The 10,366-nt window shown below is 35.0% G+C and overlaps 1 pseudogene; it reads left to right on the top strand.

Annotated features, from left to right (window-relative positions):
* The first annotated feature begins 5,252 nt into the window (after positions 1 to 5,252).
* Positions 5,253 to 5,796, top strand: LOC126058178 (60S ribosomal protein L21-like; annotated as a pseudogene).
* Positions 5,797 to 10,366: the final 4,570 nt, after the last annotated feature.

Below are 10,366 nucleotides of genomic sequence, written 5' to 3' on the forward strand. Positions count from 1 at the left end.
CATCCCTTACTAGCCTGACACTCCATTTCCTCACTCTCCTCAACCTCCTCACACTTAGCTTTCCTTTGAGGGATTGCTTTGACCACTCAATTGCTTTTTAAGAGGCTTTTTTTTTTTTTTTTTTCACAGAAACAAAGGGTGCATACAGCACAAGCAGTGAACAAAAAAGACGCAAGGGGAACAATGCTCAAAGAATGAATGGGGGAGAGAGACTTAGTATCTATGAAATGTTGGGCAGCTACAGCATAGTATGCCTACACAACATTTCATTTGCATAGATTCAGCATCATGGTGAGCATCAAATTGAAGTTTTCCTTTTTGGAACTCCTCACCCACCCTGACCCCTGAATACTTTCCATCTGTGTTTGGTTGAAAGCCATGATGTGGAACCTATGGATATGATGGGCTGACTGTTTACTTTCACATCTTACCTTCTCAATGTCAAGATCAGACCTCTTGTTTTTAAATCTACAGCCCTACTACTTTCTAATCATAAGGTTTTGCTTAGAGTTCCTATGTGGCGCAAATAATAATACACTTGGCTATTAACCAAAAGGTTGATAGTTCTGATCTATACACAAACATGTTGGCTGAAAGGCCTGGTGATCTGCTTCCCAAAAATCATCCACTGAAAACTCCGTAGACCACAGTCCTACTATGTGTGACACACATGGGATTGCCAGAGTCACAGTTGACTTGAAGGCAATTCTCTCTCTCTCTTTCTCAAGACTTTCAAGTCTTATTTCTCCATCAGTAACTAAAGATGCTAATAGGGTTATGGTGATAATTGATGAAACAGTGAGAAGAGATTGGATTCTGGTTTTAATTTGAAGGTAAAGTAAAAAACAAACCAAAAAAAAAAAAAAAAAAAACTAATAGCTTGTGAGGTGTGAAAGAGTATACGCTTTCAGTATTTTTTTTCCCTGAAAAACTGAGAAGATAAGATTATTGATTAATAAAGAAAAGGCTATGTGGAGCACATTTTGAGAAAAGGATCAGGAGCTTAGTTTTGAACATGTTAACGTTAACTATATAAACTTTATGTGGTGTTTTTTTTTTTGTCCTTGTTACTTAACATGTAAAAGCTCAGATACAAATAGCACTTAGACTTTTCTCTAATATTTGTCTACGTAAGTTGTTGTTTGAATGAGACAGTAAGATATGATAACAGAAAATGATTTATTTTCCTAAACATAAAAAAGCCATTGATATTAATGGCTGAAGCAAAATTGAACTCATGTATTAATCTTATGACCCCTCAATTCCCCTTATTGAGACATCAACTAAATTTTAATATTTTATGAGGATATCAGAATGATAACAAGATGATTTATATTGAAATAAACTGATTTTATTAAATGCATAGCGTGAAGAGACGAATATCTCTGGAAATGCATACGTAAATTTACATATATTTTCAAAACAGCAAGTATGTAATATTTCCCACTATTTCACTATAGTGTTATGAAGTCAATTTGATTTCCCAACTGAATGAACACTCTCACACCATTTTACACATGCAATGAATGAGTGGTTGGATTGTAATTTATGTGTGGTTGTCACCAGGGAAAGGAATGGAGCTATATATAAAAGTATACATTTTTTTATTTCCTTAAAATTCCATTCCAGTCACCTTCAATAAATGTTAGATTCATTCCATATTACCGTTTCTTGGGCTAAATGAAAAGATTGTAAAACTTTTCTTTATTAGATTTCCATGAATGGAAAAATAAAATTTTCTTTAAAATGAAAATGAAATCCACAAACTTGAATTTGAGGAAAGGATTAATAAAGAAGGGTCTATTCATAATTATTTAAGATTAAATGAAGAACTACAATATTATACTAAAGAACAAAATCCCATCTTCCTGGGCATGATACTTGACGTGAAGTTTTACCAGCTGTCCATATTTAAAAATATATATATATATATTTATTGTACCTTAAATATAGTGTATAGTGATTAATTGTTGAAGGGCTTGTGTATTTATGTCTATGGTGCCAGAAATGGCAAAGACTGTCTACCCAGAAGGAATTTTTCATAGGTACATCACAAACCCTATCCCCTCAACATCTATGATTGCTTAATACGTTTGAATTGTATGGTATTATTTCAAATAAGCAAAACCTGGGGAAAATTAATGGCACAGCAAGTAAAGGAATGTATGACAAATGCTATACGCCTTGTTTTATTTAAGGCCTAAAATCTAGTCTGGATTTTTGAATATTCAACATTATCTGGATTATTAACAAATTTATTCCTTGCTTAAAGCACTCTAGACCAGAAAATTTTCAGGTTCTAATAGGATAATACCACAATGTAAAGGAAACATAAAAGGAACATCAAACTCTGGACCAGTTGTGCTGTGACTGCTGCTTCACACTCTTAGCTATTGTATTCACGCCACCCTCCCAGACTCAGATTCCTCTACCCTAACAGTCCCAGGCAGCTTCAAATCCATATTTACCAAACAAAAGAATAATTCCTTGTGAAACCTTATAAATATTTTATCATCTGGAAATTTTCAAGTAATAATAAAATGAGTCAAACATTATTAAAAATGTAATTTTAATTATAGAATTGTATTGCCTTTGCTGTACACTTTCAAAATGTTTTCTTATATTAGTGGTAGTACAATAATCATTTCATTTGCCTCAAACAGTTCATTTATGTTCTTTTAGTTTTTAATTTGCAGATTTGACTGCTACCCAGGATTACATTTTATTAGCTTTATTAAATATTTCAAACTTTCAAATTATGCAAAAATATTTAACTTTTGAAGAAATGTACTAATTACCTTGAAAGATGGATAGAAAATTTAGTTAAAAAGAAATTTTAGGCTATATGGGAGTTTGAGATTCTTTCTCCACTGTTGCATGAGTTTTGTTTATTTTTAGTTTTCCTGGGAAAACAAAGCATATTTAGTTTCTAATTTTTCCTCAATGAAGAATCAATACTGATATGTCACAATCATTTTACTCAACTTTAAATTGTAATCCTCCACTGTGATTTTGCAGTCAAAGTATTTTTCATTCTTCTAATTTTGTATATATAAATAATATATTCATCTGTGATAACAATAGAACATTACTTAGGATGGAATTCCAGACCCTTAATTATACTCATACAGAACTTGTGCTGGATCAATAGGCAGTTCTTAGAACAGAACAAGGGGACACTGCATGTTTTAAAACTGGAAAACGTATGTGGCAGGGTTATATCCTTTAACCTTACTTTTTAATCTGTATGTTGAACAAATCAACCAAGACGTCAAACTATATGAGAAAAGGTGGGGCATCGAGGTTGGAGGAAGATTCATTAACAACCTGAGACATGTAAATGACACAACCTTCCTTCCCTGAAAAAAGATGACTTGAAGCAGTTACTGAGAAAGGTAAAAGACCAGTCTTCTTCAGTATGATTTAACCTGGAACATGAAGAAAACTGAAATCCTCCCAAGTGGACCAATAAACAACATCAAGATTAATGAACAAGAAACTGAAGCTCACAATGATTTTATAATCCGATGAGGGTGGGTCCCTCTAGTCAACTGAGAGACACCAGGCCTTTGAGAAAGTAGACTTTATTGCAAGCAGGGAGCTTGTAGACAGACTCAAATCAAACTTCCTGAGGTTGGGATTCCACAGTAATTATAAAAAAATTAGGTATGCCTAATTCATGAAGCTGATGAGAATAGGTGGGTGATTCCAGGAACTAATTAACTTGTGTGGGGGTGTAGTGGAGGGCGCAGTATGGCAGCTAGGGTGTGTGCTTTTTTCCAGGTATGACACATGAATTTTGTCTAAGGACAGCCTTGCAGCTTCTTGCACGTGTCTGAATGAAGGGGAAGCAGTGAAGTGACCTTGGGCTACACAGGGTGTTTTAATAGGAACTAACAGACTCAGGGTGTGATGAAAGGAGGGGGAACATTTTAACCCTGTTGGTTACAATTTTATTTTACTTAGATCAGTTATCAGCATCCATGGAAGCAGCAGTTAAGAAATCAAAGGACAGATTGCATTCGGAAAAACTGCTGCAAAAAGACCCCTTCAAAGTTTTAAAAAGCAAAGATGTCACTCGGATGACTAATGTACACCTGACCCAAGCCATGGTCTTTTCAATACCTTATGTACATTAGAAAGCTGGACAATGGAAAAAGAAAACAGAAGAACTGAGGCATTTAAACTACAGTGTTGGAGAAAAATATTGGCTCTATTGTGTACTGCCAGAAGAATGCTCCTTAGAAGCCAGATTGGTGAGACTTTAGTTCACTTTGGACTTGGCATCAGGAAAGATCAACCACTAGAAAATAATATCTTGGTTGTTAAAGTGGAAGGTCGGTGAAGTTGAGGGAGGCCATTGATGAGACAGATGGATACAGTCACTGAAACGATAAACTCAAACTGCAGCAATCATGATGACAGAGCAGGACCGGGCAATGTTTTGTTCTCTTATAAATAAGGTCCCTATGAGTCAGAGCCAACAGCACAGAGCAACTAACAACAAAAATAGAACAAAATTTCAGCATAACAGTATTAAAATATATAAATCTCCACATATTTTTCTCAAAGTTGACAATCCTAAATATCATTTTAGAAGATCTAGTATGTTCTAAGTTAGTAAATATTTTGTTTGTTTGTTTGTTTTGTTTTTTCTTTTTTTTTTTTTTCTGCATAGCCAGCTTCCAGTTATTTCATAACTGGAATACACTTTGTTACCGGAAGATATATATTCCATCCATGATCCATAAGTATCACAATAATCTATTATGTCTAAATTCATGCCCTACTCAACCTGACACATATACTACAGGTAACAAAAAATAGCATTTTGTTTATTTGTTGGTTTGTATCTCTTTTTGTTTGTTTGTTTCTTGTGGAGATGTACCTAATTTTCTTTACTTGGTTTGCTTTCTTATAATGGAATGCTTTAAAAAGTGACCTGTAGATAATTTACAAACCATTGCAACAATTTATTAAATAATTTAAATCTTAAACTGATCTTACTTTCAAATCTTTGTCTTATAAATTGCTTGTCTGCCTAAGAAAGGGAAAGTTCTCAGTGCTTTTTGATGACAATTTTAGCAATTTGAGAGTGTAAGCAGGAAGGTTTCCTCAAACCAACATATTAAAAAAAATTTTTTAAAACATTAATCTGTTTTCATTGTTTAAATGAAGAGTACACTTACAATGAAATTAAATGTTTTTTTTTCCCCCTTTAGGCTAGAACCGCTATCTTGAAATAATTTGTCAAAATGACTAACACAAAGGGAAAGAGAAGAGGCACCCGCTGTATGTACTCTAGGCCTTTTAGAAAATGTGGAGCTGTTCCTTTAGCCGCATACATGCAAATATAAAAGAAGGGTGATATTGTAGACATCAAGGGAATGGGCACTGTTCAAAAAGGAATGCCCAACAAATGTTACCATGGCCCAACTGGAAGAGTCTACAATGTTACCCAGCATGCTGTTGGAATTATTGTGAACTAACAAATTAAGGGCAAGATTCTTGCCAAGAGAATTAATGTGTATATTGAGCACATTAAGCACTCTTAAGAGCTGAGATAGCTTCCTGAAACGTGCAAAGGAAAATGATCAGAAAAAGAAAGAAGCCAAAGAGAATGGTACCTGGATTCAGCTGAAGTGCCAACCTGGCCCACCCAGAGAAGCACACTTTGTGAGAACGAAGCACACTTTGTGAGAAGTGAGAACGAAGCACACTTTGTGAGAACGAAGCACACTTTGTGAGAAGGAGCCTGAGCTGCTGGAACCTATTCCCTATGAATTTATGGCATAACGGGTGTAAAATAAAGATGTCTTCAATGTAAAAAAAAAGAAAAGAAATTAAATATATTTTTTTTATTGTAGCCAACATAGATAAATGCTATTATTTTTCTCATTCTGTGGTTGACAGCACAAGTGTTATATAACTGTGAGCAGTGCCTATATACTTTATATCATTGTTCTTCACAAACACAAAATGACACATCAAGAGATTCCATCTCTCCTATTTTATTGGAAACACTAATCCTGTTTTGAAGAACATAGAAATGAAATATCACAGCATATATAGATAGCTACATGTACATGTGACAGACCTGAATTGAGAAAAGAACACAGCTATTTCCATTATTAAAAACAAAATGTAAAACTATCCTTATAGAATTTAATTAGAATTATCTTGGTTTCAGAACAACAAAATTGTGATAACTGCCCATGAATTTTCTTCCCATACAAGCTAAATAGGTAACCAATTATATAACCTGTATGCACTGAGAAAAAATATTTTGTTTTCTATTTTTCTTACACATGTTTTGATGATTAATTTTTATGTGTCAACTTGGCTAGGCTATCACATGCAGTTATCTAATTAAACACTAATGGAAGTGTTACTGTAAATGTATTTTGTAGACATGGTTATAATCTACATTCAGTTGACTTTAAGTAAAGGAGATCATTCTTAATAATTTTGGTGAGCCTCATCCAATCAATTGAAATGCCTTATGAGCAACAATTGAAGATTCCCTGAGGAAGAAGTTCTCCCACTTTCTGCTCCCAGCTGAGTTTCCAGCCTGTTGGCCTACCCTACAAATTTTGGACTTGTAGCTCCCACAATTACATTTTTTTTAAAAATCCCTTGAAATAAATTTATGTACCTGTCTCCTTGGAAGCGAGGTTGGTGAGACTTCGTCTCAAGCACTTTGGACATGTTATCAGGAGGCACCAGTCCCTGGAGAAGGACATCATGCTTGGCAAAGCAGAAGGTCAGCGAAAAAGAGGAAGACTCTCAACGAGATGGATTGATGAAGTGACTGCAACAATGGGCTTAAACATAGCAATGACTGTGAGAATGGTGCAGGACAGGGCAATGTTTTGTTCTGTTGTACATAGGATCATTATGAGTTGGAACCAACTCAAGAGCACCTAACAACATCTAACTATCTACCTACCTACCTACCAATCTATCTGTCTGTCTGTCTGTCTATCTATCCATAGAGAGAGACACTATTGGTTCTGTTTTTCTAGTATGAACTTGATTGATACACATGTCTTTTACACTTTGTTGGAAATTATAAGAAAAAATTTAATCTGTCAGCTGTCATCTTGTTTACAATTTGGATGGCTGGGGAAATATTTTCAACGTTGCATGGATCAGGGCCAATGCTGATAAGAGTCACAGCTAAACCTACTCTTTATCATTCATGAGTGCTTGAGTGCATTGGGAATTAGTTACATATATTTTGATCTAACCAAAACCAAACAAATCAATTATTCATACAAAGAATATTTTTCCTAATATTTAATTACAAAATCTAATTAAAAAAACATGTGGAGAAACCCATCTGAAAGTGTGCACTACAGATTAGTAAGTAAACACAATCAAGCCTGTATGTGCCTTGCTTATTGTAAGCCTATACATACCTTGCTTACTGGTTAATCTGCCCTGCTCCTATATCCAGCATAACCTTTACAAATCAGAGAAGTAAAGGCGTTGTTTTAAGGTGCCATTGGGTTAGTCCCGACTCATAGTGACCCCATGCACAACAGAACCTAATTCATAAACGAGAATATTAGCAGCTCCTCAGAACTGCCTTATTTGCTCCTTATAGTCATTACTCCTCCCCCGAAGAATAACCACTGTCTTGAATTTTTAAAAGCATAGATTTTTTTTTCTACTATGTATTCTTTATATAAATGGAATCATGGATTATGTACTCTTTTATATCTAGTTCTTTCACTTAACAGTATGGTTTTTCTACATCAATCTCCTCCTCCTCTCTCTCTAGTACTTCTATGACATGAATGTTAGACATTTCATGTATTATCCCACAGTTTCCTGAAGCTTTGTTCATTTATTTTCTTCCACTCGGTTTTTCTCAATGTTGTTCAGTTTATATAATTTATATTGATCTATATTCAATTGCAATGAATCTTTCTCTGTAATCCTCATTTCTTCTATTGGGTCCTTCTAGTGATTTTTTTTTTTTTTTCAGTTGGTTCCTTTTTGTATTTCTTTGCTGAGAATGTTGGTCCTTCAGTTGGCTCAATCGTGTTTTCTCTTACTTCTTGGAGCATGTTTAAATTAACTGATGTAAATGGTTTGTCTGATAATTCTGCTATTCTGGTTACCTCAGAGTTGGCTTATGTCTGTTGATTGCCTTCTTCTTTGAGAGTTATTTAGTTTCTCTTATTTCTTTTTATGCCAAGTAATTTGGGTGTTATGCTCTCTATTTCAATTTCTATACTATGAAAGTGTGGACCCTTTTTAAATTTTTTGTTCATTTTTTTAGCAGGTAGTAAACACTGGTCACATTCATATTGTAAGTCGTAATCCAAAGTCTGTGTGTTGTAATTAGGACAGGGAGAGTCAACAAGCCTCAATATCACAGTGACGAACTCTTATATTAGTGGGGAGTGAGGAGGCTGCTGGATTTCATGTGTTGGAGGGTGGAGTGGGTCCCAAGTGCCCTGCCTCTTAAGGGTTAACTCTACCACACAGGTTAGGAGAGGAAGAGTGCCCCTTTGTTGCTGATGCTCACCTAGTATAAGGTGGAGAGAGACACAATGTTTCTGCTTACAGAGGCCACTGCCACTGCTATTGCAGCTACCAGTAAGGAAGGAGTTGTTTCTTTTCTTGCACTCACCTAGAGCGGGCCATGGAAAACAAAAAATATCCCACAGGATTATTCTCTCTCACTCCTCTGTTCAGAGAGAGTTGGATATCCTGGAGCTTTTTCCGTATGTGCCTATTTATACTTCTGGGTGTTGGACTGCTTCAGAATTCAACTAGACCATATAAGAGCGGAAAACAAAACAAAACAAAATATGTTTTTGTATGTTTGGTTTTTCCCCTAGTGTGTTTAGTTTACAGTGGGAGTGATAGTGTGAAATGTGCTTTCTCCAACTTGATGGAAAATAAAACCTATCCACCGCCTTCTAAATTTGATTAGTAACTAATGCAATGCTCATTATCTCTTAAGTTTATTGCCATAATACTTCCTCTTCTCTTTAATTCCATGGTCTTAATTATTCAGGTTCTCCTCACAAATATTACATTCAATTTTAATACATTTCATGGATTTTCATTTTTTGGACACACATTCTTCAAACCCAGTCTCCACAGTACTAGTAGAAAACAAACAAACCAGTTGCCATCAAGCCAGTTCCAACATATGGTGACCCCATGTGTGTCGGAGTGAACCTGTGCACCACAAAGTTTTCAGTAGCTGATATTTCAGAAGTAGATAGCCAGGCCTTTCTTTTGAGGTTCCTCTGGCTGGACTCAAACTGCCAACTTTTCATTAGTAGCCAAATGTGCTAATCATTTGCACCCCCCAGGGATTTCATAGTGCTGGTAGGACAGACTAATCTATCAGAAATATAGATATGACTAGTTAACTTTGCTGTGTAAAATGGTGATGGCTGTTCATTTCCCACAGCTTAAATACAAGTTCATAAACTACTGAAAATTCTTCATAATAATCACCTGCATGTTGGCTTGGTATCTATCCTACTCATGTCTTAAACTCCAGTAAAAAAAAAAAAAAAGAATGCTACTGTCGAGTCAATGTCGAAAACTCCAGTAGTACTGAAATATCTAACATTTTTAATGTGCTCATCATTGCCATTGCATGTTAATTTGGGGCATAATATTACCTTTCCCTGTTATGTCCTCCCTTTTTTCTTTTTGTTCACCTAGTAAAGTGTTATTCATTTTTCAAGCTTTGTAAAAAGTTAGCATTTGTTAAATTTGACTAGTGCATCTTTGCCTGCATCATATTACATTCCAGACTTTTAAAATGATTGAACTATCTCTTAAGTAAGTATTCTTAAATGTATAATCAAAACCTGTGTTCAGCCATCACCTTCTTTTGATAAAGTTATCTTTTTTCATTAGTTGAAACTAATTATGTATTTTTCTTTCTACCAATAGGTAGCATATTAAAAAGGCATTGTGCATGTTTCCTTTGTTTTTATATCCCACATTGTTATAGAGAAAATTGAAGTTAATTTCCATGGATATTCACATATAAAGTATAAGCTCATATTTTATTTTTTGCTGGAACTCTTATTAATCAAAGTTACTTACATCCATTTCTATAACTCGAGTGCTTATGCAGGATCCCTGGTGGTGCAACGGTTAAGAGCTTGGCTGTAACCCAAAGGTCTACAGTTCAAATCCACTGGCTGCTCCTGGAAAACCCCATAGGGCAATTCTATCTCTCCTATAGGGTCACTATGAGTTGGTATCAACTTGACGGCAATGGGTAATGCTTGTACATAAAGCATTTAAGACATACTTGTTGAACTGAACTAAAAAAAGAAAAATCGAAGTGACATGTGCCATTAAGAGTATAAAAGAATAA

The sequence above is a fragment of the Elephas maximus genome, chromosome 14 (genome assembly GCF_024166365.1).
Source record: "Elephas maximus indicus isolate mEleMax1 chromosome 14, mEleMax1 primary haplotype, whole genome shotgun sequence".
NCBI lineage: Eukaryota > Metazoa > Chordata > Mammalia > Proboscidea > Elephantidae > Elephas > Elephas maximus.